This window comes from Capra hircus, chromosome 6 (assembly GCF_001704415.2).
Source record: "Capra hircus breed San Clemente chromosome 6, ASM170441v1, whole genome shotgun sequence".
Lineage (NCBI taxonomy): Eukaryota > Metazoa > Chordata > Mammalia > Artiodactyla > Bovidae > Capra > Capra hircus.
Window position 1 is genome coordinate 43,429,550 of NC_030813.1, and position 26,641 is coordinate 43,456,190.

General features: G+C 37.7%; 1 long non-coding RNA gene across 8 annotated transcripts; it reads left to right on the forward strand.

Annotated features, from left to right (window-relative positions):
* Nucleotides 4,300–23,132, forward strand: LOC106502188. 8 transcript variants are annotated; one of them, XR_001918184.1, is made up of 5 exons: nucleotides 4,303–4,429; nucleotides 16,297–16,537; nucleotides 16,642–16,709; nucleotides 16,821–16,855; nucleotides 22,875–23,132. It is a non-coding gene; the product is annotated as an uncharacterized LOC106502188 (long non-coding RNA). The 8 variants fall into 8 exon arrangements; XR_001918183.1 differs by lacking the exon at nucleotides 16,821–16,855 and having other exon boundaries at nucleotides 4,304–4,429; XR_001295775.2 differs by lacking the exon at nucleotides 16,821–16,855 and having other exon boundaries at nucleotides 4,305–4,429; nucleotides 16,642–16,783.

Here is a 26,641-nt window from a genome sequence, read left to right on the forward strand (position 1 = left end):
CTTCTTTTACCCTTGACTCAAGTAGCATACAGAATTGTTTCAAATATACACTTTATCTGTATCAATGGTAGTACTTTAAAGCCTTAACCTGCAGTACTCAAGTTGATCTGAAATTTCAAATATTACTCAGTAAGTTAATTGTACTCTCAGTATTTAAATAATTATTAAAAGTTTCCATAAGTTCTTCCAAGTTGAATCACTGTTTGACTAAAGGAACTTATTCAGTTTTGTTTTATTCTGTCTTCTCTTAATGAAGCAATGCAGATTTCACAGGTGGCTCAGTGGGTGAAGAATCTGCTTGTGATGCAGGAGATGTAGGATACGTGGATTTGATCCCTGGGCAGGGAAGATCCCCATGGAGGAAGGCATGGCAACACACACTCCAGTATTCTTGCCTGGATAATCCCATGGACAGAGAGGCCTGGTGGGCTACAGTCCAGGGGATCGCAAAGAGTTGCACACAGCTGAAGCGACTTAGCACACATGCAGAGGAATAAACTAGGTGGAACTGAGAAACATAGGAAAAATAAATTGCACTTTTCCTCTACAATAAGAATTTCCATTACTGTTTGGTAAAAACAAAGCTGAGATAGAAGAAACAGAAAATAGAAGATTAGTATCACATTCCCTTATTATGACTTTCCTGATATGAGTGCTATAGAACTTCAAAAACGGGAGGACTAAAGCTAGGCTCTAAAAGTCAAGATCAACTTTACGGAAAAGGTCACATTTTAATTTGGCCTTGAAGAATGGGTAGAGTGGGAATAAGCAGAGGATGGGAGCCCAGGCTTTTCAGATGGTAGAAAATGGCTCAACAATAAGTCAGGTAACAGAATGCTTATAGGTAATGTTTGCAGAGAGTGGAAGGGAGACAGCAGTCTGACGCTAATGTAGGGGTTCATGTGTGGGGCTTCAAAAACCTGTGGGTTCTAATTATGACAGGATAGCAACCTGTTGTGGCTACACTTTTCTTTCACATCCAAATACAACACTGTGATCTGTCTCATCCGTGAGAAGCCTGCCTCCTTCCCTACCTCCCAAGGTGAGATGTTCTCCTTCTCTGCTCATGTGCCATGCATTCCCCATCTTCTTGATTCTGAATCTCCTTGCAAATTTTTGCTTTTGAAATTCATATTAATGTCTTTATCTCCTGAGCTCTAGCAATTACCTGGTAGATATAACGCCAACCTCTTCATTCCCAGAGGAGCCAATAATTCAAGATGGGATAGAATATAGCATATTCTAACTGAAGATTAGAGAAACAATACAGAGGTATTTGGTTGGGTGGGGGTATTAAAGTACAATGGGAAACATCCTAAAATTGATATTACACGTACCTATTTAAGTGTTTCAGCCAATTCTGCCCCAAGAAATTTCTTTCAGATCTTCTTTCTGCTCAGAATCCAGATGGCTATGATTTCCTGATGTCTGTGTGTAACTATGTGTGAGTGTGTGTGTATGCATATATATATATAAACACATACATATATATTTATACACACACAAAATGTGTGTCTCTATTTCCATCTTCTCCTAGTTCTAGAATATAGCACTACCCCTCAATTTCCAAAAGCAGTGGTGTACAAAAGCAAAATTCTTGACACTTGATAATGCAGAGTAATTTTGCTTTCTGTCTCCACTCCCACCCTGTACTAGTCTTGGGGGCCTAATTTTGCATAATCTAAAAATCCCACCAGTAAGTTTTTCTAAACAAAAGAGTGTCTACACCAGAGCTGAATTCTGCTGTTCCCCTCTAATGCAGAAAACAGCTGCAACCATTTCTATTTTTTAGTGATCTTTTTTTTCCTGCTTGTTACATATTATTGAAGACTGATTAGCTAAGCAAATCATTTAGGTTCGGGGAGAGTTAAAACAAACACGGTGCTTGAGGATGACAAAGCACATTTGAAGTAGGCTCCCAATAGTGCTTGGTTCATACGTGGAGAAAAAACAAAGATACTTTGCTTTGCTTTTCCTCTCTTTTTTTGATCTTTCCACCATATTCAACAAAATAAACTCAGCAAATAAAAAGAAAATCACTGTATGAAAACTAGACGATAGCACTCAAAGCGCAGAGTGGGAAAAACTGGCAATGCAGATAGCATGGCTCTTTATTTTCACAAAATATTTTGCCCTTCATTGGTGACCCTTTGCATCTGTTGCCTATGGTGCTGAGCCAGGGACATTAGGAGACTCAATGGGGATAATATAACAGACTCCAGTTCCCTAATGGGAGAGAAGCCCTCGTTTATGCTGGTGTAAGTGTGCATTCTAAAGACATACAAACCTGTTTGGATTTTCTGTGGCTTTTAGATTTCCTTAAAAATCACCAAACTGTAATCTTCATCTGGGTAATTTTTGTCTATCTTTTGGAAATGTGTTGATAGCAGTCTTTCTGAAAAGGCAGGTCTGTGTGAGTAAACGGCTTGATTTATCCTCTACTGGTCTCTGGTCAGAGCACTGGACTGTGAGGTTGGTTTGACAAATACTTAAGTATTTGGTTAACGCAGCTTCAAGGAGGTTTTTCTTTAATTCAGCTGCCAGATTAGGACCTGGATATAAATGCAACAGCATAAAAAATTGAGCTGCCAGAAGGCACCATACAGAAGCAGGGTCACGAACCCAGAGAAATCACATGGTGCCAAGTCCATCTGCCCCTCTGTTTGTCACATGGATAAAATCTAAGTAAGATGAACCTGGCTGGCAGCCTTGATCAATGAAAGTAGAGCACAAATATCACAATCTGTTATGAGTTGGAGAGAAGTGGTGTGGGGTCAAAGCCAGTTTCCAAGAGAAGGCCCTGCCATTCATGCACTGATGCTAAATATTATGCCAGTGACCAGTTGATAGCTATGTGTTTTTCTTCTTCCCAGGTCCCCAAACACAGAACTCATTGGAAACAGCTCTGTGGTCAAGAATGAACTTGGCGTAAAACTTTGGCCACCTGTTGCTCTCAAGGCATGGCCAAGGAGCCAAGATGGGGGGAAAGTCTAAATGCCACCTACAGAAAAAGAACTTCACTACGTGCAGATGTAGTGAGTTGTAGTCAGCCTGCTTTGTTCATTTGTTGAAGCACAGTGTCAATTATCCTTTAATGTCCTGAATAGTCCCTCTCCTTGGTGATGCCTATGTGTATCAGCTGCTTGGCTACAACTGAAATTCTTTTGTTCTAGAGAAGGCAGTACTACCTTCTCTTGTCATTAAACATCTTGGTCTGCGTCTTGGTGCACACGACCCTGTGATGGATGCACATGTAAATTCAAACTGCATGTCTTTTATGACTTACATGCTGTTTCTCCAGCTTTTTTTATACAGCATCCTCCTGCTTGCAATGAAAGAAGCATATTGGATTTTATATGGTTATAAAATCCCACATAAGACAAACTATACAAAAGGCTTTCTATGTAGCTTGGGACTTCACAGTGCTTTTTTTCCCGATGCCACGGCCGTACCTTCTGCCTCCCCATACTATTTCCTTCTTTTTATCTCTGGTCTTGAGACCTCCTATTCAAAACATTGTGGAGCCTTCTACTTTGTTTCTGTCTATTTACTGATTGCTTTTATGAGTCAGTGCCTTGGAATTAGTCTTTCACTGTGAAGGAGCACACTGATGAAAGTTTGTAATGACAACATCTGTTTGTCCCAAACAGATGTTAGAATAATCCCTTGGTATACACTTAGCATGCTGGTCAGTACAAATCAACATTTATCCTGAGAGTAAGGATCCTCTGGTGTTCTGGGGGCTAAGATTGATATTGGGTCATTTAAATTATAAACTACTTTGGATGATAAATATCATTTGGGGGTAAAAATTATAAAAACACTACAGTACTAAACCCCATCCACTGAAGAACTCAACTTAGTTATCTGTATAGTATTATAAATTATTTAATATATAAAGCTACTGCTCACAGTGTGAAATTTATTCTAAAATAATATGCATAAGTTCTGCATTGCCTTGAGATTTGTTTGTTTACACAGTAAGCCCAGATAAACATTCCACTACATTGCATGCTATCCTTATTAACAGTAATCAAATATTCCAAAAGGCTTTTTTGAGTTTAAGTTAATCCATCGTTAATCATGACCTTCAAATGAACACTTGGCTTCAGTATTATTTTCAAAAGAAAACTCCAATATCAGCAATGCTTAGCCAGTGCCAGAATGCTTACAACATGATCAACAAGTTGCACATGTATCCTTACAAGCAGTCAAAGGGTTATAATTTAGAAGCCAGGCTGGGAATATACTATTATGTGAATGTAATTCAAGATGCCCAGGCAATATGAAGCCCATGTCATCCTAAACTTGACACTCAGGAAAAACAACTTTCAGAAGGAAGTGAAGCTTGAGCAGAAACCTACATGCAAGAAAGGCACCAGTCATACAAATATCTGGGGAAGAGAACAAGAGGCATAAGAAACAGCAAGTATGAAATAATGAATGTGGGAATGTGCATGAAAATAGGAAGAAGGTCAGTGTTGCTGGAGCAGAGTCAGCTGGGGAGAAGATGGAAGAAAATGAGGTCAGGAAGGTAGCCCAAGGCGAGATCACAGCCTTATAGACCATTAAAAACCATTTGAATTTTATTCTAAATGTGAGAAGCACAAAAAACTAAAGCCAAAGGAATGAGGAGCAATTATCAAAATAATGCAATAATTATGTTTCAATGTAATAAGTACAAGCTCTTTAAAAAATAGGAACCTAGAGAAGGAAATGCCTAATGTTTCTTAGGATGCCAAATAGAGTAAAATTGTTTTTTTATTTGGAAGTACTTGGCTGAGTAGGGAGAAAAGGCGATTCAGATAAAAGCGATATTTCCTTGCAGAAAGAGCAATATGCACAAAAGTGGAGGAGGGGAAATATGATATATTGAAAAATAGTTTATCTGGTTGGTGTATGGAAGGAAGTGGCAGGAGATGAGGTTAGCATTAGATCTTCAAGGTCTTTGCATGTCACCCAAAGGAATTTGGACTTTAACCAGTGGGCTAGGAAGCCACTGAAATATTTTAAGCCAGGAAGTGATGCAACATGATCATAGTTTTATTTTGGAGTAACAAATCTGTCAGTAGTGTGAAGAATTAACTGAAGTCCAGAGGAGTGTCTGAGGTCAAGACTACCAGCTGGGTAACTTGAAATAATCCATATGAGTAAGAAGAGATGAACTAGTGTCATGACAATAAAGAGAAACATACTGGGGAATTATTGAGACGGTAGAGGCACACATTTGGATGAGTGGGAAAACTGACAGTCATCAAGGATAACTTCTTGGCTTGTGGTTTGAGGAATTTGATCAATGGTGATATCATTACCCTGGAGAAACAAGTGTGAGACTAAAACCTCATCTCAGATTTAATTTTAAAAATGCAATTTGTCAAATAGAAGAGGTCCCCAATGGACAAAAGACCTAAAGAAGGTAAGAGGATACAGATAAATGAACATAGGCGTGACTGTTAGCTTTGGCAAAGAATGAAGGACAACTTACCTATAAAGGAGAAAAAGATATAATAGTTGATGAGAACATGGATAAATTATGAGATGGAAGGGAAAAACAAGCTGAGAGAGTTCACTCAACATTACCCTCTCTCTTCTGCTTTCTCTCAATCTCCTTTAAAGATAGATATAGATAGATAAATAGACATAGATAAACAATGTGACTTTATATGTTTAACAACTTAATGTGTATGTATATGTACATATACAGACTAACTGTGAGAAAGGCTTCATGGAAGATACTAATATGTAAAGCTGAGTGAAGTGAAAGTCACTCTGTTGTGTCTGACTTTTGCGACCCCATGGATTATACAGTCCATGGAATTCTCTAGACCAGAATACTGGAGTGGGTAGCCTTTCCCTTCTCCAGGGGATCTTCCAAACCAATGGATTGAACCCAGGTCTCCTGCATTGCAGGTGGATTCTTTACCAGCTGAGCCACAAGGGAAGCCCTTCTATATAAGCTGAAGCAGACCTAAAAGGATGAGTAGGCTTTACTTAGGTCGAGAACATCAGAAACAATGCTTAAATTTCAATATTGGGTGACAAAATATAGCGTCAACATTTGAAGCTGAGGAAAAAATCTTGGCACTATTTTGGGCACTAGCTTGTTGGTAGGAGATAGAACAATGATTAATTTCATTCCCAACATGCTGAATTTAAGGTGATGGTAAGAAACCAGAGGGTATATGTTCATTCTAATTGAAATTACTTGATTGGAGCACAAATGGGTGATCTGAGCAAAGTGGATAAATCAGCAAAAAAGATATGTCTGCAAAAGTTAGTGGTTAATGCAGTTGAGTTACATTGGTAGCAAAAAGTGGAAATGATAAAGGAGAAACCCTTGGACAATGCTTGTTGTAGTCAACAAAGAGAAAGGATCAAAGAGGGATCTGTGCTTGTCCATAGTTTCCAGGATCTCATCCCTCCAAAGCCTCTTATACTGGTTCTGAACTAGTTAATTACTTGAGAAGGGGAAACCTCTCCTAACTGATGAAAACGGGATGGAAAATGCCAGCTTATAGAGAGTGTGATCAGAATATCACTAGAAAGATCCGTGCAGGACAATTAAAATATGAAATAAAAATAGAGATTTTGTATAGGTTAGATGAAAAAGAAAGACATCTTTGATAACTCCTAGAGATTGAGGCCATCAACATTTGCAAGTTGCTGAATTTTGAAAGAAAAACAAGACAGGAAAATGACACTCAATGGGAGAAAACACACTATGTACACATATATGTCTACCCCATCATAGATAAACTGGCAGTGTTAACAGTAATTTTTTGCTCAGTTTTCTCCAATCAGAGTTTAAGGACTGTGCATTCTAGAAAAAGAACTAACCAGCATTCAGAGATGCCAACATGCTGACATCCAATTTTCTTTATCTCTCTCTCTTACTCCAATCCTACCAAGTCTCTGCTAGTCTCTGACAATACAGATCTAGGTTCTTGGAATGTGATTTTGCCTGGGATAACTACCCTTGAGGAAGAGGGTTGCTTCATTCCCCAATGTGATGGTTGTGAGGCCAGTGCTGTGAAAACTCATGTGTCCCATTAATTCTCTGTAATCTTTAAAGGTTAGAAACATCAGAGCCTTGGAAATAAGTTAACACATCTTCTGAGACTCTGAAGAAACTACACAGATCTTTTTGAAAGACAGTCCAGGTTACAGCTGCTTCTGAAACCTCCATGCCACCAGGTTGAAAATATCTCTGACTGAAAACCATGCAGAATATGAAACTGTGGAAAACAAAATTCTTTGAACTTTAAACGCACAAAGAAAAAGAATTAGATTTTTTCTTTCACTTTTAACTTACAAAGTGCTGCTTTATTTGTAGCTTTATTTCTTTTCAAAAATTTTATTGTAATGAAGTGGGATTTATACTCAAATTGAGATAATTCTGGTCATGCTATAATTCTATTACACATTTTACTCTTTGGAATATCTTACTGGTGTTATTTAATTGATTGATGAATTTATGATATGCTGCATTGAATGATGTGACTGGCCAAAATAGAGAAACAGAACAAGAAGTGAATTTTCAGCTCTGGTTAAAGACTGATCCTATAAAAAGGAAAAAGACTGATCTTAAAGTTAATTATGTGTATATGTGTGTGTGTGCTCAGTAGCTCAACCATGTCTGACTCTTTGCAACCCTATGGACTATAGCCCACCTGGATCCTCTGTCCATGGAATTTTCCAGGCAAGAATACTATAGTGGGTTGCCATTTTCTACTCCAGGGGTTCTTTCCAACCCAGGGATCGAACCTGTGTCTCTCGCATCTCCTGTATTGGCAGGCAGATTCTTTACCACTAAGCTACCTGGAAAGTCTCAAAATTTGCTTATATAACATAATTCTGACCAGTTTCATACATTTATGTGGACAGTCTCAACTGCACACAGTTGGCCCAAGGACAAAACACAAAAGAGTTCCAGTTGCCATTGAAATAGCAACTTCATGGGTGCAAGAGCAGAGTAATGCTGATAGAGGCCAGATTGCTCCTATGCAGCCACCAGTCAGTCACATCTTTAACTGACAGAAGGCTAAAGAGTTAAACTCAGTGGGTAGAGAAAACAAAAAGATGGGAAATTTTAGAGAAGGGCCTATCTTGTCCTACTCACCAAGGAGGTGTGGTGAGCAGATTAATGTCCCTTTTCTCCCAAAGGTATCTATAAACTAATCTTCAGAACCTAAGTGTGTTACGTTACATGGCAAAAAAGGACTTTTCAGATGTGATTCAGTTTAGGATCTGAGAGGGAAAGACCACTCTGAATTATTCAGGTGAGCCTGACATGACCACAAGAGCCCTTGACTCAAAGAGGGGTGTAGAAAAGTCAGTGTCAGAGTCAGAAAATAAGATGTGAAGGAGAAGCAGAGGCTGGGGTGAGGCAGTTGTTGGCTGGGGGCTACGAGTTAAGGGATGTAATTAGCTACTTAGAAGAGGAAAAAGAAGAAAAAAGAGAGCTTCCAGAAGGAATATAGCCCTGCTGACACCTTGATTTTAGTCCCATGACATTCATTTTAGACCTGCTACCTCCAGATATGTAAGATAAATTAATGTTCAAGCTACCAAGTCTGTGGTGCTTTGGCATATTATATTTGCAAGAGGAAAGGAATACAGAAGGCTTTACCTATATCTGTGTTCTAGTTTTAGCATTGCTCATACTTCCTGGGAGGAGAAATGCCTCCCTAGATTTGTATGTATTTTAGGAAGTTAAAACAGAAATGTTTAGGCTTAGCTTGTCTGTTTCTCTTCTAGCAAGTGTTCCTGCACAAGCTCCTCTTTAGTATTCCAGGCGTGCATCTTATCTGGGTACTTGGGTGGCCTGTCCTTATCCATGGTGGTTTCATGGCCGAGTCTTTGATATCTGGAGCTCAGTGAACAGAACTGTTCAGCTCTCACACTTAGTCTTTATCAATAATTAAAGTACTATCTTGATATCAACTGGCATTTCTTTCTGGTTTTTCATTTTTAAAGTCAGGATGAAGAAGTGGGCTATGATCCACTGGGTCTTGAATTCCCAATAAATGTAAAAAGGCGGTGACAAAACACATACAACATTGCGGGAAATGTTGAGACTAGTAAGGAAGACTAAAGAAAGTCTGTTGGATTTGTTAATGAGGTTTCTTTAACATAATACAAACTTATCACCTTCAACCTGAAGAACAGCATCGCTGTTAAAAAATGCTAGAAAGCACTCACATTGATGTCAGAAGACATGAGTATCATCTTATGCTGCTATTACATAGCATTAAACTCTATTAAAGAACAAAAATAAATTAGAAGTATAGAAATTACAAAATGTGAAAATCTATAAAAAACTGAAACTATTACAATTTGCTGATCATATAATTACCTAAAATAAAAACAAGGACAAAATTTAAATTATTGAAAACAATTGATATTTTGAAATTTTAGATTTTATATATTTGCAATCATATCTTGTGTATTATATATATCATTTCATTCCAACAATTATACTATTTTTTTCCTTAATTGCATTGCCTAGGAGCTTAGTACAATATGAAATAATAATGATCAAAGGGTTTTTTTGTCATATTCCTAACTTGAATAGCCAGTAAGTATGATATTGTTATGTTTTTTTAGGAATACTCTTCATGAGGTAAAGGAAGTTTACTTCTATGTAACTGTGTTTAATGGGTTGTATACACTTCTGGTGGAGAAGGCAATGGCACCCCACTCCAGTACTCTTGCCTGGAAAGTCCCATGGACAGAGGAGCCTGGTAGGCTACAGTCCATGGCGTCGCTAAGAGTCGAACACGACTGAGTGACTTCACTTTCACTTTTCACTTTCCTGCATTGGAGAAGGAAATGGCAACCCACTCCCGTGTTCTTGCCTGGAGAATCCCAGGGACGGGGGAGCCTGGCGGGCTGCCGTCTATGGGGTCGCACAGAGGTGGACACGACTGAAGCGACTTAGCAGCAGCAGCAGCATACACTTCTGGATGTGATTTATTACCCGTGTAAGCAGATTATTGAAGCTATAAGTATGACTGGTCTCTGTACATATTTCCATTAACTGTTTTTGCCTGATTTTGATATTATGAGTTACACCAATTCATAAAATATTTTCCTTCTTCCCTAGTCTCTGAAATATTTTATTTAAAAATAGGATTTTTTTTTACTTAATTTTTTAGGTAAAAAGAGCCTATGATCATATTTGAACTTAGAGATTGGGGTAATAACATTTCTATTATAAGTCAATTTCATTATTATGTTTACTGTATTTTAAACTACATATTCACATTTTTATTTCTTTGTATTTCTGATTTAGACTTTGGACAAATTCTTCAATAATTCATTTCAATCACACTTTATTTCTTTAAATTTCTCTTGAACAGTATCACACTAGAATTGATATAGAATATTGAGATTTTAAATTTTCAATGAACATATTTCCATTTCTATAATTTTATGTATACCTATTCATAGTTCACTTGTGCTCTAATATGTTATTTTTTCTTTAGACATATTTTTGTTTTATTTCCTTGAGGATCTTACATTACTTACATTAAGGTATTTTAAGAGTGCTTTTTATTTTCATTTTTAGAAGTGATTTTAATTTCTGATATTTTTTTTCTAGTTTCAAACAAAATCCTTTAAAAACTTTTGAATTTCCAACCTTATCGAATATGACACCTTTATAACTACTCTTCTCTCTCTATTTAGCCTTCCCTTTATGCCAGGCCCATAGGTTCATTTACTCATATTCCTTAGCTCCAGTCAAACAAGTGTCCAAGTCTTTGAAACTGCCCCATGGTGCTGCCCAGTTACAGAGACAGAGAGGAGCTTGACCAAGATCTTGGCTGTTGGACTGTTTGCTTCTGCTCCAAACATGGTGCTTGTAGCTAAGACTCACAGTCCTGCTAATTTTTTAACTTCAATTCTTTAGCGAGGATGCAAACTACAGGCAAACAGTTTTAAGCAGTGTGACTTGCTCTATTCTCTAAAACAAATAGAAGTCCATCTTTCTGCCATTTCAGCATTCTCTGGTACCTTGAGGCCAGCCAAAGCATTAGTCTTTTCTCACTATAGACCTTTGCTGTGGAGGTATTTAATTTTTAAGGATGGCTATGTATTTTTATAATGTATATTACAAATAATTAATTAATAAAGGAAAATTAGAAAATGTAAGCTTATTTTTGATATTGACTTCAAATATTTTTTCAAAAAAGATATGTTTAATTTTTGTAGTTAATTCACATTTCTTTGCCTTTTATTTCAAATTGCATCATTATTTCTCCCTTTATTGTTATAATTGACGCGTCAAAATTAGTCTTTATAAAGATAAGCATTGTTGTGATTGTATACTTTACATATCAATGTGCCTGTGTTTTCCTTCTTTTACTTTCAACTACTCAGAACTGTTGAATTTAGGCATGTCTCTTTAAATCATTATATGATTATATTTTGTTTTATTGTTCAGTCTGAAAATTCTTACATTTCACAGTAGTATTGGTATATTTATATTTTATGTAATATAGATATATTTGGTTTAAATCTGCCATTTTAGTATTTATATATATGAATGTATGAAGTATACATAAAAGAATGATGATATTTATGAATGATTATATTTTATAAATGCATAAATTTTATTATATATATATAATAATTTTATAGTATATATGTATTTAAACATATATATAGACACTATGTTTATATATACAGATATAAAAATATACATGTATACATATAGCTTTATAATTTTTTTATTATTTAGTGTTACTTTATTGAAATTATAGCACAAATCCTTATGTTAATACAGTATAATATAAATTAGTACTTTTATCACTTCCAGAATAATGTAAATGCTTTAAAATACTTTAGCTTTGTTTATCCCCTTCTTGATCTATAGGCAGAAACTGTCATTCTATGTATAAAATCCAACAATATTTACTTCATTGCCTTAAATAGTCAAAGTCCATTTGTATCTAGAAATACTTATACTCATTTTATTTGTTTTTGTTTATTCTGGGATGATTTTCTTTTTGATTGACTTTCAGTATTTCATTTCCTGGATGATGAAGGCAGCCAATTCTTTGGCTTGTTTGTCTGAAAATATCTTATTTTTTTTTTCAAAATATCAAACACTGAATATTGAATTTTAGATATGCAGCTATTTTCTCTTTCCTTGGGCTCCTTTTAAGATTTTTTTTTTTTTTTTTTTTTGGTTTTCAACAATTTTACTGTAATATGTCTGAGTGTTTTGCTTGTGCGTATGAGTGTGTGTATGTGTGGGTTTTGTTTTTTCACGTTCGTCCTCTTTGAGGCTTATAATTCTTCTACCATTTATATGTAATATCTTCTGTAAGATTCTTGGCTCTTTGTCATCAAACATGCTTCTACTTTAATCTCTTTCTCATTTCCTTTTGATATTCCAATTACATGTATGTAAGGTTTTTCACTTTCCTCTCCATATTTTCTCTATCTTTCATCCATTTATCTCTTCCCAGTTCAGTTTGTATATTTTTTCAAAAGGTATTCCAGTTTATTAATTTTTTCATCAGCTGTCGTTTCTCAAAACATCTACTAAGTTCATATTTTAATTATTATATTTTCAGTCCTATAATTTTAATTTTATTTTCAATTATATTTTTATTTTTCTAAAGTAGACCTCTATCTTGTTATATATTTACTTGAACTTAGAAACTATAGATATATTTAAGTCTCTGCTAGTAATTTCGATTTGTGCATCTCACAAGGATCTACTTCCATTTCTCATTTTATTCTTTTCAGTTTTCAGTGAATTATTGTTTTTCAATCTAATATATTTTTTTGGAGAAGGAAATGGCAACCCACTCAGTATTCTTGTCTGGAAAAATCCATGGATAGAGAAGCCTGGCAGGCTACAGTCAATGGGGTTGCAAAGAGTTGGACATGACAGACACTATCACTCATTACTCACTCATATTATATTTAGTTATCACTATTGCATAAAAATTATAGTAAAAATGATTTTTGGATTAAATTATATTTTTCCTAATAGGATTTACATTTTCTTCTTCCTAGCAGTATATTGGGTTTCCCAGGAGGTGCTAGTGGTAAAGAACCCAAGAGACACGGGTATGATCCCTGGGTTGTGAAGATCCCCTGAAAGAGGAAATGTCACCCCACTCCAGCATTCTTGCCTGGGAAATCCCATGGACAGAGGAGCCTGGACTACAGTCCATGGGGTCCCAAAGAATTGGACACAACTAAACATCTAAGCACAGCCTCTATACTAGGTGTAAATCACCTTAACTCAATTAGTAATTGAAGTGATTAGAAATCTGGCTTTAGTTTTGATGATTATTCTATTTCTGTTTCACATTATTTCTAGGATTTAGTCAGTCTTCTTGGTTTTGACCATCATACGGCTTTCAGAATTGGTGATAAATCAAGGAGGAAAATGCTCCCAAAATTTATTCACCCTTCTGAGCTTTGCTTATTTTAAAATTTTTGATCCTGAAAATTCTCACTGCCTGAATAAGCTTGTTAGGGGAAGCACACTGATTGAAACCGCCCACGCTGGCCAGGCACCATAATAACCATTTGCATGAGTTGTTTTATGACAGGAGATCCTGATAAGGAACACGGAACTAATAAGCCACCACCAACCAGAAGAGTTCCAGAAAGGTCAAAAGGAGCCACTGCTTGTCTGTCCACTTCCCAGAATCCCTCTCGCTAGCATCCATCTTGGCTGAGCAATGTGTGTGCCATCAGGAACGACTCTGAATTAGAATGATTGGCCAAAGACCACCGGAAACTAATCCCATCACCATAAAACCATGCAGCAGAGCAGTTCTCCTGAGTTCCCTTACCCTACTGCTCTCCATCCGGGTGCCCTTTCCCAATAAAATCTCTTGCTTTGTCAGCACATGTGTGTCCTCAGACAATTCATTTCTGAGTGTTAGACAAGAGCCCAGTTTTGGGCCCCGGAAGGGGTCCGCCCTTCTGCAACAAGCTTGCTAGTAATTTCAAAGTGATTTTTTTACGTAAATAATTCACACAGTTTTATTGTTTATCAATAGGAGAGTTGGTTCAGAACAGTATTCCCTCATTTTTGGAAAGAGAATGCTTAAAACTTTTGTGTGGAGTCTCATTTTACCTTCAAATTCATAAAATATTTTTACTTTTTTCAAACAATATCTATACATACCTATGTTTGTGTGTTTGTGTAACTTCGCAACCCTATGGACTATAGCCTGCCAGGCTCCTCTGTCCATGGGATTCTCCAGGCAAGAATACTAGAGTTGGTTGCCATTTCCTCCTCCAGGGGTTCTTTCTGATCCAAGTGTCAGACCCAAATCTCCTGCATTGCAGGCAGATTCTTTACCACTGAGCCACCAGGGAAGCCCATATGTAGTATATGTATATATACTGCATGTATACATGTATATACATGTATATATGTACATACGCTCTTTATATAGTAACATTAATGACTAGAAAGATGCTACCATTTAATCCTGTGGCTTCCTTTCCTCACAAATACACCAATACGTATCTCCAGGAATCAAAATATCCCATTTCCTGAAGTCAGTAAATTAAATGAAGAGTTAAGTGAGTGATGAGCGTGTTTATCTCAAAGTGTTGCATACCAGTTTTATGGTTTGAAGCTGAGTACTATAGAAATGATGACGGATTAGATTAGATTATCCTTCATAAATATTACCTTTCCTCGTCTTTTGTTAACTCAGTTGTCTACTTCTGCCTAATTATTCACATCTTAGGACTAACTCAGGGAGGAAAGAAGATCCAGAATTCGCAGAGGCTGGAAGAGAGAAACAGAATATAAATAAAAATTGTATTCAATTAAACTATACACTATGATGAATGACATTAGAGAGTTGTAGACTCTTGCAAGATATAATCTACTTCATTTGACATAATTTATGAAATTAATTTAGCACTAGATGTTGGCACATGAATAACAGTGTCATTTATTGCATGCTTAGAAGTTCCCTCTGAAAATGAAAGGGAAAACTGGGCAAAACAAATGATCTAATATGGCATTTTCCAAAATGTAAGTCAGGTGTTTCCAAAGTATGGAATTAAATAATATTAAATCACAGAAGAATTGCTCCTTTTTGAATTTTTTTCCAATACTGATTATATCAAGAAAAAAATCTTGGTTTAATTTTCATCATCTGAATCTAACTGCCAGTCCCTCCTCTTAACAAAGTGCAGACTTCCAGCTCTGAGCATTTGACAGGCTGAAGTATCTAGCTAGAAATTAATGGCATTGACCTTTCCTGTTTTGTTTTTATTGCATTTGTCTGTTATGTTACATTTTATTTATCACAAGTAATACAAGTTTTCCTTTGGTGGCAGTGTTGTTGTTGTTTCAATTTTAAAGATAGTATGTTAGGTAAAAAGTGAATGGATAGAATATTAATAGATTGAATTATATAAAATTCATTGTGAGACATGAAAATGTCAATATGATCTCGCTCAAACTAATATAATAGTATAGGTATTATAATACTATCATATTATAAACCTGTTGTACTATAGGTAAGAAACAGTTTGTGACAATGTTATGGGAATGTCTGAAACCTGTGAATACCAATATCATAATGAGTCCTAGCAGTGAACAAGAAGAGCTTCTTTTGACCTCTTCTCCATGTGTTCAAATCATTTTTTAACAAGATGAGTAATGCTCACTTTGATTCTAGCCTTGGAGCCAGCAATGACCCATATACTTTCATTCTCTAATCTAGGATATTAATTCAACAGATATTAAAAAGAACTAGCCAAATTAGATGTTGAACTTTGTGCCATGAGCCATGAGCCCAAACATGACTTCAATAGATAATTGGCTGGCATATCCAAAACTTTGAGATTATTGAGTGTTACTTTGTAATACAAAAGGCATAATATCCTAATTAAAACCACCATGTGAACTGTGCAAAGACCAGAGAAAGAATAAATTTGTTAGCAAAGTTTATCATCATCAATTATCAAACTTCCACAAGCAAAACCCTGTTTCTATTATAATTCATCTGCTTAGTCTTTTGTTAGATGAGTTATGTCAAGAAGTTGTAGAACTTCTTGATTCAACAACCAAAAAGCCTGGCGCAGAATACAAACGGAAATAATTCAGAGCTATCAATGTATAATCTCTGAAAGTGAGAATTCAGTGCTAAAATTCAAAAAGTGATGAGATTAAAAATAAAATTATAAATGCATTCCAAAAACATGAGAAAATGAAACTGGAAGAGAACTTGAGAAGTTTCTTAGAAGGGAAATAATTAACTCTTCTACCACTAGACCATCTTTTCTTGTCCATAGAATTCACCCTGTCCTTTCACTCATGGCCATGAAAATTGATGCAGTGTTACATCTACATTTTAAATGTAAGATGAAGGAAGAAAATAAATAACCAAGGCCACAGTTTCCAAACCAACAGGAAAGAGAAAATGGAACATCATAAAACTATACAAGCAAAGAGAAAAATCAATAAAATTCAGTGCAGCACATCTTCTCGCTTACTTCTGAGCACACAAAGCCTGCTCATCTGGAATGCGCCATGGTATGCGTTATGAATCTTTCAAGTCTTCAGAAATATGATCTATCATTAGGAGCACTGAAAAATACCAGTTGGTTTCACTAATTCTGTTCTTTGCTTTCTTCCAGACTTGGATACCGACCACCCTGGGGACTTTGGATGCATCTTAGAGTCAACAGAACACTCGAGAGAGAGGGTAGATTAAGAATAGTGTTCTTCACAAAAATTGTTTGGTCTCGCTCTCTCAATCCTGATGCAATTTTCCTAATGGTAAAAGAGTTTATCCTCTTTTTTACTCCTCTTGTAGGTAGATCACTGCCATTTTTATACCAGGATATTAAGGTACCACCACCTCACTCGATCCTTGGTGATTGAATACTTTCATGATCCAAAAGTTACTCAGAAGAGTTATTCTCGGGATTAATTTTCCATTCATCCAGGAAGCTTTTTTTTTTAATTAATGGAAATTTCTAAGTACCATCTACAGCCTGAAGGTGAATGTGAATTTTTATATGAATTTTGTATGAATTTCTTGGAATTTATGTGAATGAGCATTTTTTTAAAATAGGATATTCTGATATAACCAGGTGGTCCTAGTGGTAAAGAACCTGTCTGTCAAAGCAGGAGACATAAGAGACACAGGTTTGATCCTGGGACTATAAAGATCCCCTGGAAAAGGGCATGGCAACCCACTCCAGTATTCTTGCCTGGAGAATCCCATCAACAGAGGAGCCTGGCTGATGACAGTCCATAGGGTTGCAAAGAGTCAGACATGACTGAAGTAACTTAGCACGCATGCACACATGATACAAACAGTCATAGAATGACATTTGAGCACCATTATATAAAGGTACTCATCTCTTCCCTTTGTCTTTATAACAGGCAAGATTTAATAGCATTCTTCTCTACCTTTAGATAAAAAACTCCATAAAACCTTCCTCCATACCCCTCAAAATGTGTGAAAATACTCCATGTCAATTAGTCTTAAAGTTATCAAATATTTTAGAATACCTGATTCATTTCCTTTGAATGTTTTTCTAAATCCTAATGTCATGTGTTAAGTTCCTTTATAAATATTGTGCTATATAAGTAATCCCTAGTAGTGAAGGCTGGCTAGCCCTTACTGGCATCATATTTCTCCTAGTCTGAATATATAGCAGGAAAACTAGAAACATATTTTTACTATTGAGTCTAATAGGCTGACAAAAACCTGTTTTAAAATTCTTAGCCATTGAGCATTATGAAAAAAGGCAATATTCCAAATTTCCCAAGTGGCTCATTATAAGCATTTCCCCACGTTATTAGAGGCATTATAGTGAAATCCAATAATATTCTCATGTTTGGATCAAGACCCTAACAGAGTTTGCTGCAGTGTTTTCTGCTGCCTGCAATTTTGTCTAGTAAAGATGCTCTAGTCGGATGCTCTGTTTTGTGGTCCAGGGGAAAGTTACCAAATCTTTCCATGGTTAAGTTTTTGATCAAACTTACTGCTTTCACAGCCCCCTCCTATTTTATCCTACCTTATGCACAGATCATGATGGATTCAAGGTTGCAAATCATGTTTTCACTATACCCCACATTATATCCTTGGCTAGGTAGAAAATGGTATGGACTGTTCTGGACTCATCTCTGCTAGTAATAACCTATATAGCAGTGTCAGTCACTTACCTCTCTGGTCCTTAATATGTTTAACTGTCAATAGATGGTACTGGTAAAAGGACAAGTAGCTTTAAATTATTCCTTTAGATATACAGAATAATGTATCAAACACTCCTGAAACGGAACATCAGCAAACCAATAAAAATTTGTTTCATATCCCAAACCCTTTCCGTCCCATTAGAATAGCAGCAGAGGTAATCATAATCTATCTTGAATTATTGTATACCATTATCTTGTTTGCTTTTAGAGTTTTTAAACCTGCATTTCTATCTTTTAAAGTATGTATATTGTTAGCTTTATACATTTAACATTTGTATAAATAGTTTCATAATATATATCCTTAAAAGACTGGTTTCTATCCATCAATATCATTGTATCACTAGAGTCCAAAAGGTAAATATTCATTCCCCTGTTGATAAACATTTGGGTTGTGTCCAAATACTGCCACAAAAATTTATATACACCTCTCTTGGTGGCCAAGTATTTATTATAAAAAAAGTTTTAGAATCTTAGAATATACTTATCTTCACATTTACCAAATAATGTCAAGCTACTTCTAAAAAATGTTCAATTCAGTTCAGTTGCTCAGTCATGTCCGACTCTTTGTGACCCCGTGAATCGTAGCATGCCAGGCCTCCCTGTCCATCACCAACTCCTGAAGTTCACTCAAACTCACATCCATCGAGTCAGTGATGCCATCCAGTCATCTCATCCTCTGTCATCCCCTTCTCCTCCTGCCCTCAATCCCTCCCAGCTTCAGGGTTTTTTGCAATGAGTCAACTCTTTGCATGAGGTGGCCAAAGTACTGGAGTTTCAGCTTTAGCATCAGTCCTTCCAATGAACACCCAGAACTCCTTCTCCTTTGGAATGGACTGGCTGGATCTCCTTGCAGTCCAAGGGACTCTCAAGAGTCTTCTCCAACACCGCAGTTCAAAAGCATCAATTCCTCTGTACTCAGCTTTCTTTATAGTCCAACTCTTATATCCATACATGACTACTGGAAAAAATATAGCTTTGACTAGATGGACATTTATTGGCAAAGTAATGTTTCTGCTTTTTAATACACTGTCTAGGTTTATCATAGCTTTTCTTCCAAGGAGCAAGCATCTTTTAATTTCATGGCTGCAGTCACCATCTGCTGTGATTTTGGAGCCCAAGAAAATAAAATCTATCTCTGTTTCCATGGTTTCCCCATCTATTTGCCATGAAGTGATGAGACTGGATGCCATGATCTTAGTTTTCTGACTCTTGAGTTTTAAGCCAGCTTTTCCACTCTCCTCTTTCACTTTCATCAAGAGGCTCTTTTGTTCCTCTTCACTTTCTGCCATAAGGGTGGTGTCATCTGCATATCTGAGGTTATTGATATTTCTCCCAGTGATCTTGATTCCAGCTTATGCTTCATCTAGTTTGGCATTTTGCATGATGTACCTTGCATATAAGTTAAATAAGCGGGGTGACAGTATACAGTCTTGTCGTACTCCGTTCCCAATTTTGAACCAGTCTGTTGTTCCATGTCTGGTTCTAATTGTTGCTTCTTGGCCTGCATACAGTTTTCTCAGAAGGCAGGTCAGGTGGTCTGGTAGTCCCATCTCTTTAAGAATTTTCCACAGTTTGTTGTGATACACAGTCAAAGGCTTTAACTTATTCAATGAACAGAAATAGATGTTTTTCTGGAATTCTCCTACTTTTTCTATGATCCAATGGATGTTGTCAATTCGATCTTTGGATTCCTCTGCCTTTGCTAAATCCAGCTTGAACATCTGGAAGTTAGTTTAGTTGAAACCCACTGCTATTATACAGAAACTTGATGATGTTATGGTAAAGTATGGAAAGAACAGATGCATTCTATAAACCAAAAATTAAATCTCTGTCTTTTCATGACCCTATGCCCCTTAGCTGTGATTCTCAAAGAGTTTTTTACATTTTTTTGCCTTTCCATTAGGTAAGACAAGAAAGCTAGAGAGAGGTTGGATTTAAGTATTCTACTTTCTCCAAGTCATTTAGGTTCTGGTGAAATTTAAGTTGGTTAAGTAAAGTTATGGTTAAAATGTGTCTTTTGAGGAGTGAGTTAACTCCTTTGTTTAGAATGCTCTGATGTATTTCAGAATGCTTACTTTCTCTTCCACCAGAAGTATGAGTGGGGTCTTCTCCAGTCTTCATCCTGAGGTAAAAGTGGTAGTAACTCCAGGAAGTAAAATGCACAAAACTCTGCCCTCTTCCCGGAGAAGGCAATGGTACCCCACTCCAGTACTCTTGCCTGGAAAATCCGATGGATGGAGGAGCCTGGTAGGCTGCAATCCATGGGGTTGCTAAGAGTTGGACATGACTGAGCGACTTCACTTTCACTTTTTACTTCCATGCATTGGAGAAGGAAATGGCAACCCACTCCAGTGTTCTTGCATGGAGAATCCCAGGGATGGGGGAGCCTGGTGGGCTGCCGTCTATGGGGTCGCACAGAGTCGGACATGATTGAAGTGACTTAGCAGCAGCAGCAGCAGCAGTGCCCTCCTCCCAAGCTCAGCCCACAGGTGCTTTTAACTCTAAAACTAGTCCATATATGGCAGAAGGCAATGGCACCCCACTGCAGTACTCTTGCCTGGAAAATCCCTTGGATGGAGGAGCCTGGTAGGCTGAAATCCATGGGACTGCTAAGAGTTGGACACGACTGAGCAAGTTCACTTTCACTTTTCACTTTCATGCATTGGAGAAGGAAATGGCAACCCACTCCAGTGTTCTTGCCTGGAGAATCCCAGGGACAGGGGAGCCTGGTGGGCTGCTGCCTATGGGGTCGCACAGAGTCGGACATGACTGAAGTGACTTAGCCGCAGCAGCAGCAGTCCATGTTACCTCTAGCAATCCATCGGTCACATTTTAGGTGCTCTTTTGAGTACTGGCTCCAGAATCAGGCTTCTGCTTGGGCTTGTGCTCTAGGCAAGCAAAAGGTAATATGAGTTTTGGTACTTCTTTTTCCAATTTTTAGGACACCAGTTTAACCTATGACATTTGGTGGATCCATGCGTTATCTGATGGATCTAAAGAGAGGTGTTGATTTTCAGTTTGTTCAACTTTTTACTTGTGAGAACAGGAGTGATAACTTCTAAGATATTTATGTGTTTGACCAAAAACCACATGCTTTATTTCTTCATGAATTTCTTTTTCTTTTCTTTTTTATATTCCTTTGGAGTTTTACCTAAGAAATTTTATAACATCTATGCTGAGAATGCATTCCTTGAGATAGGATTTGCATTTGCTTCTGCTAGACCCTTGAGAGAACACTAGCCCAGGCATATTTTACATAATTTCTTGACTCAGGACTTTTAGATACTGTAGGCCTTAATTCTCAACTTGTGTGAAGGCTAATATGTAGTTAAGAACTTTTAGAGCAAACGTTTAAATTTTTATCTCATCTAAGACTCAAGGCCAGAATTTACAAGGCTCTTTGCTTTTTCCCTTTGCATAATGTATATTTTCCCAATTCCTTTTTTTCCTGAGGAAGTATCTTATTAAGAATACCCTTCCTCTTCTCCTCCACAAGATTGTTAAAAGAAAAGTTATAGCTTCTTGGAAATCTACAAATTCTTTTTATGAAATCTTCCATTTTATTTCTTTGTATTGTGTTGGCCAAAAGTTCTTTTTTTTTTTTTTTTTTTGCATAAATTGGTATAGAAAAACCTGAGCAATCTTTTTGGCCATCTAATATTTCTGTCCACCTTTTTCTGCTCCTGGACAACTTCTATTTTACTGAGTACTAAAATATACATTTAAGTTTTTCTCTTAATTTTCCATTTTTTGTGTGAAAGGAATCCATTTGGTGTACCTTGCCCACAACATTGCCAGGAATAGAAATTTGGTTCAGTTTTTATTTGTTTTATATACTAGGATTTAAATACATACATTTAAATATATATATTAATATATATGATATATCTTTCCAACTACAAAAACGTTAAAAAGCATTAAATTAGAAAATCTCCAGGAGTGTTTCTTCTTCTAAACTCGGCATTGTGGTTAAAAATACGAGCTTTGGTGCCAGAATTACTGAGATTGATTTCCACTTCTGCTAATAATTAGTGACCTTAGGCTAGTTACTGAAGCCTTCTGTGTTTTAATTTCTTCATATTTAAAATGAATGTAATAATATCACCTTCCTCATAGGGTCAATAGGAGGTTTAATGAGCCAACATATGCAAAAACCTGAAATTGTGACTGTCACATAGCAAGCATTCATTCAATAAACTCTACTGCTGCTGCTGCTGCTAAGTCGCTTCAGTCATGTCTGACTCTGTGTGACCCCAGAGATAGCAGCCCACTAGGCTCCCCCGTCCCTGGGATTCTCCAGGCAAGAACACTGGAGTGGGTTGCCATTTCCTTCTCCAATGCATGAAAGTGAAAAGTGAAAGTGAAGTCGCTCAGTCGTGTCCAACCCCTAGCAACCCCATGGACTGCAGCCCACCAGGCTCCTCCGTCCATGGGATGTTCCAGGCCGTATTTTTATTGTCTTTATTATTGCTGTTGCCTTGTGATCATTCCTGGTTAGTTTTATGGACTGAAAGTTTGTGTTCATGTGCTGAAGCAGTAACACCCAATGTGATGATGTTTGCATATGGGAGGTAATTAAGTCTAGATAGAGTCATGAGGGTGGTGCCCTCGTGATGCAATTTGTACCCTTATAAGAGCACACTCTCTCTCCCCATCTCACCAGGAGCATACACTCAGAGAGGACAGCTATCCATAAGCCAAAGAAGCAGGCCTGCACCAGACACTGAATCTGAAGACACCTTGATCTTGGGTTTCTCAGCAGTGAACCACAAGAAGCAATTTTCCATTGATCAAGCTACCCAGTCTAAGGCATTTTGTTACAGAAACCTGAAAAGATTAAGATATTGGCTACTGCTGCTGCTGCTGCTAAGTTGCTTCAGTTGTGTCCGACTCTGTGTGACCCCATAGACGGCAGCCCACCAGGCTCCCCTGTCCCTGGGATTCTCCAGGCAAGAACACTGGAGTGGGTTGCCATTTCCTTCTCCAATGCATGAAAGTGAAAAGTGAAAGTGAAGTCGCTCAGTGGTGTCCAACCCCTAGCAACCCCATGGACTGCAGCCCACCAGGCTCCTCCATCTATGGGGTTTTCCAGGCAAGAGGACTGGAGTGGGTTGCCACTGCCTTCTCCGAAGATAATGGCTAATTCAATATAATTAGTAAATCTCTGTTCTTACACTAACATGCAAGAAGAATTACTTATCTCTTTGGAATATACTGCTTGACTGAATTCCTTACTTCTGGATGAACATAAGATGGCCATATACAGGGCACCAGAAAGTAGGTACTTTTGCCAAAATAAAGAAAAAGCGAACACTTTTCTTCAGGTGCAGCTGTTTGTACTGTCCTACAAACCTACTTTGTTCAGAGCTGGTGTTTTTCCTTCATCCAAGAACAGAAGTGCATATCCTTTAGAAAGTTGAGAGTTTCTGCTGTCTAGAGACTGAATAGCTATACTGGACTCTCCTGGTTTAATTTCTTTATACCTCTAGGCAATAAAAAGACAGATTGTCAGGTAAAATCAGTGACATGTTCCAGGGAGGCCACGTACACATCTACCTAGACTTGTAGTTCCATTTTTTTTTTTCTTAACATCACATCACAAGACAAAAGCCATCCTCGCCACTCACATTCATTTATTCACTTTGTTATTTATCAGTTTTACAATAGGTGTTGAGTTAGGCACTTGTGATGGTCTGTGGGTTAACAGGAAATCCCTTCTCTCAAGAAAGTCACAGTCTAGTGACAAAATTCATCCACACAAAAAATTTACACATAGTGCCGGAGGGAGTGGAAAAAGGCTTCACTGCGTAGACGTGATATTTGATCTAGGTCTTGAAAGTCGAAAAGGAATCTATCTTTTGGAGAGAAAAGAATGTACATTCCAGGCAAAGTGAACATCATATGCTGAAGTGTAACAGTCACTCATTTGGACTAGCTTGGCTTCAGTTAGCCAACCCATATGGCTGGAGTGTAAGATGTATTAGGGGAGGAAGAAAACGTATGAGTCTGAAAGTTCAACAGAGGGCAGAGGCCTCATATGCTAAGGTTTGGGATGCTGTCTGCGGGTAGTAAGCCCACGCATACTAGAGAGCGAAGCATTGAAGGACATAATCAAGCTTGCGTTTAAGAAAAAAAGAAAAACTAGGATGAAGGATTCTCATGTTGAGACCAGTTGGGGGCAGTTATGTGATTCAGGTCTGAGCACCGGCAAGGCAGTGAAGATGGAAATGAGAGGGAGTGATTTGAAAGACTTGAACAGGCAAAAATGACAGGATTAGGTGGAAGGATTATAAATGAAGGATGAGAAAAGCAGGGCAGGGCTTCAGAAAGATTTCTAGTGTGACATATTTAACTGACATAGAGAATACAGAATTGAAAGCAAAGTGCTAGAAGAGCACTCATTTGTTTTTAATTCTATATCAGGAAACACTGCGCAAGGCTTGGTCAAATAATCATGACAGCCTTTGCACACATGAATTTCTGGACGCTCTGTGGCCCAGGCTTGCTGCCATTCTGTCTCTCCTTGGAGCGGGCCTCAGGGACTCCACCTATTCCCAAGTCTCTGAAGCTGTGAACACCAACTTTATCCCTCGAGGATTCTCTCCCCTTGAGCTTCCTTGCAGATAGTAACAGTCTCCCCACCTTCCTCCTTCCTTCCACTCCCCAAACACCGGTACACATGACATTTGAAAAAATGACTGTTAATCACCACAGAGAAACAGAGAAAAGCAAGGATAACCAAACACAAGGGAATTGCAAAGTTTAAGAAATTGTACAGATTTCTTTACCTTTCTCTTACTGAAAAAATAACAGAACCAGTTCCGCTGCTCCTCCCCTGCATCTTCTTAAACCTTTTTTGGTAAGGATGGGGAACAGCCATCTCCTCAAGCTAGTCTAGTATCTGTCCTTTAAGAAGAGGACATGCCCACTCCTTTCTCATGAGAGCCCTTCCTTTTAAGGGACTGGCATGAATTCCTTCACATCTGCACAAATATAGTTCAATAAATATTTATGGAGACTTGCTCTCCTCCAGGCACTGTGGTGGGCCCTGGGACTACAGTGGTGAAACTGACATAGTTCCTGCCCTGGAAGCTCACCCAGTAAGGTGGAAGAAATCGAACACATATACCTTTACCAGGCAGTGTCCTTTCTCAAACAAATAATGTATTCAGGTAACCTCCATGGTGGCAGGAATTTTTTTAAAAAAGAAGTTTCATTTCCTGCTGTCCATTCCATCCCTCTTCTATCACCAAGAATAGAGCTCAGTGAATAGCTGGTGCCTAATCAATGCACCTTGAATCATGATATATTCTCTATCTAAAACAGAAAGCTCTTTGTACACTTCCTCAAAAAAGAACTGATTCCTCTTATGACTAAGATATTTAAAAGTAGTCCTATAAGATTAATATTCTTCATATTCAGAAAACTATCATTTAAAAAGTGATTCATTTACTGGAATTGATTTTACTTCATTCCCAACTTTTCTCTTGTACTGTGAAGTGTATGAAAAATATTACTGAGTTGTGCTAGGATTTATTGTTTAGAAAACATGGAGGATAGAGGGGCAGGGCAGCAGGCAATCGATATGAGGACTTCAAGACACCACCAGGCTCCTTATACTGAGATTAGTATGTTTGGGGTCTATACTTGTGGCAGGTTGTATTTCCCAGAGGTGGCAGATTTCATTTTTTGAAATATCTTCCAATATACATGATTTTCTTTCACTGCAATTTTAATTTTCCTTTTATTGAGAGGTAGGGTCTCAGTTCTCTCTCTTTGAATATGAGTCTGTGCTGTGTGCTTAGTAGCTCTGGCCCCATGGGCTATAGCCCACCAGGCTCCTCTGTCCATGGAATTCTCCAGGCAAGAATACTGGATTGGGTTGCCATTTCCTCCTCCAAGAGATCTTCCTGACCCAAGGATCGAACCTGCATCTCCTGCATTGGCAAGCAGAGTCTTTATCCACATGAGTGAGCTTGTAGAAAAAATGATGCTACATGACTTCTGAAAGTGAAAGTTCCTCAGTCGTGTCCGACTCTTTGCCACCCCATGGACTATACACAGTCCATGGAATTCTCCAGGCCAGAATACTGGAGTGGGTAGCCTTTCCCTTCTCCAGGGGATCTTCCCAACCCAAGGATCAAACCCAAGTCTCCCACATTGCAAGCAGATTCTTTACCAGCTGAGCCACAAGGCTAGCCCATAAAAGCACCAAAGCTCTGTGTGGTTCTCTTGAGACACTCATCAGAGCTCTGAGAAATCCTGTTAATAGTTCGGCTGTTTTCAAGCCACCATGCTGTGAAGAAGCCCAATCTGGCCTTCATGCAGAGACCAAGGAGAGAATGGATGTGAAACTATTTGAAGCAAAATTAAACACTGATTCATATTGAGTCATTTTTACTCAAAACTGACCTGTAATATTGTTCAATG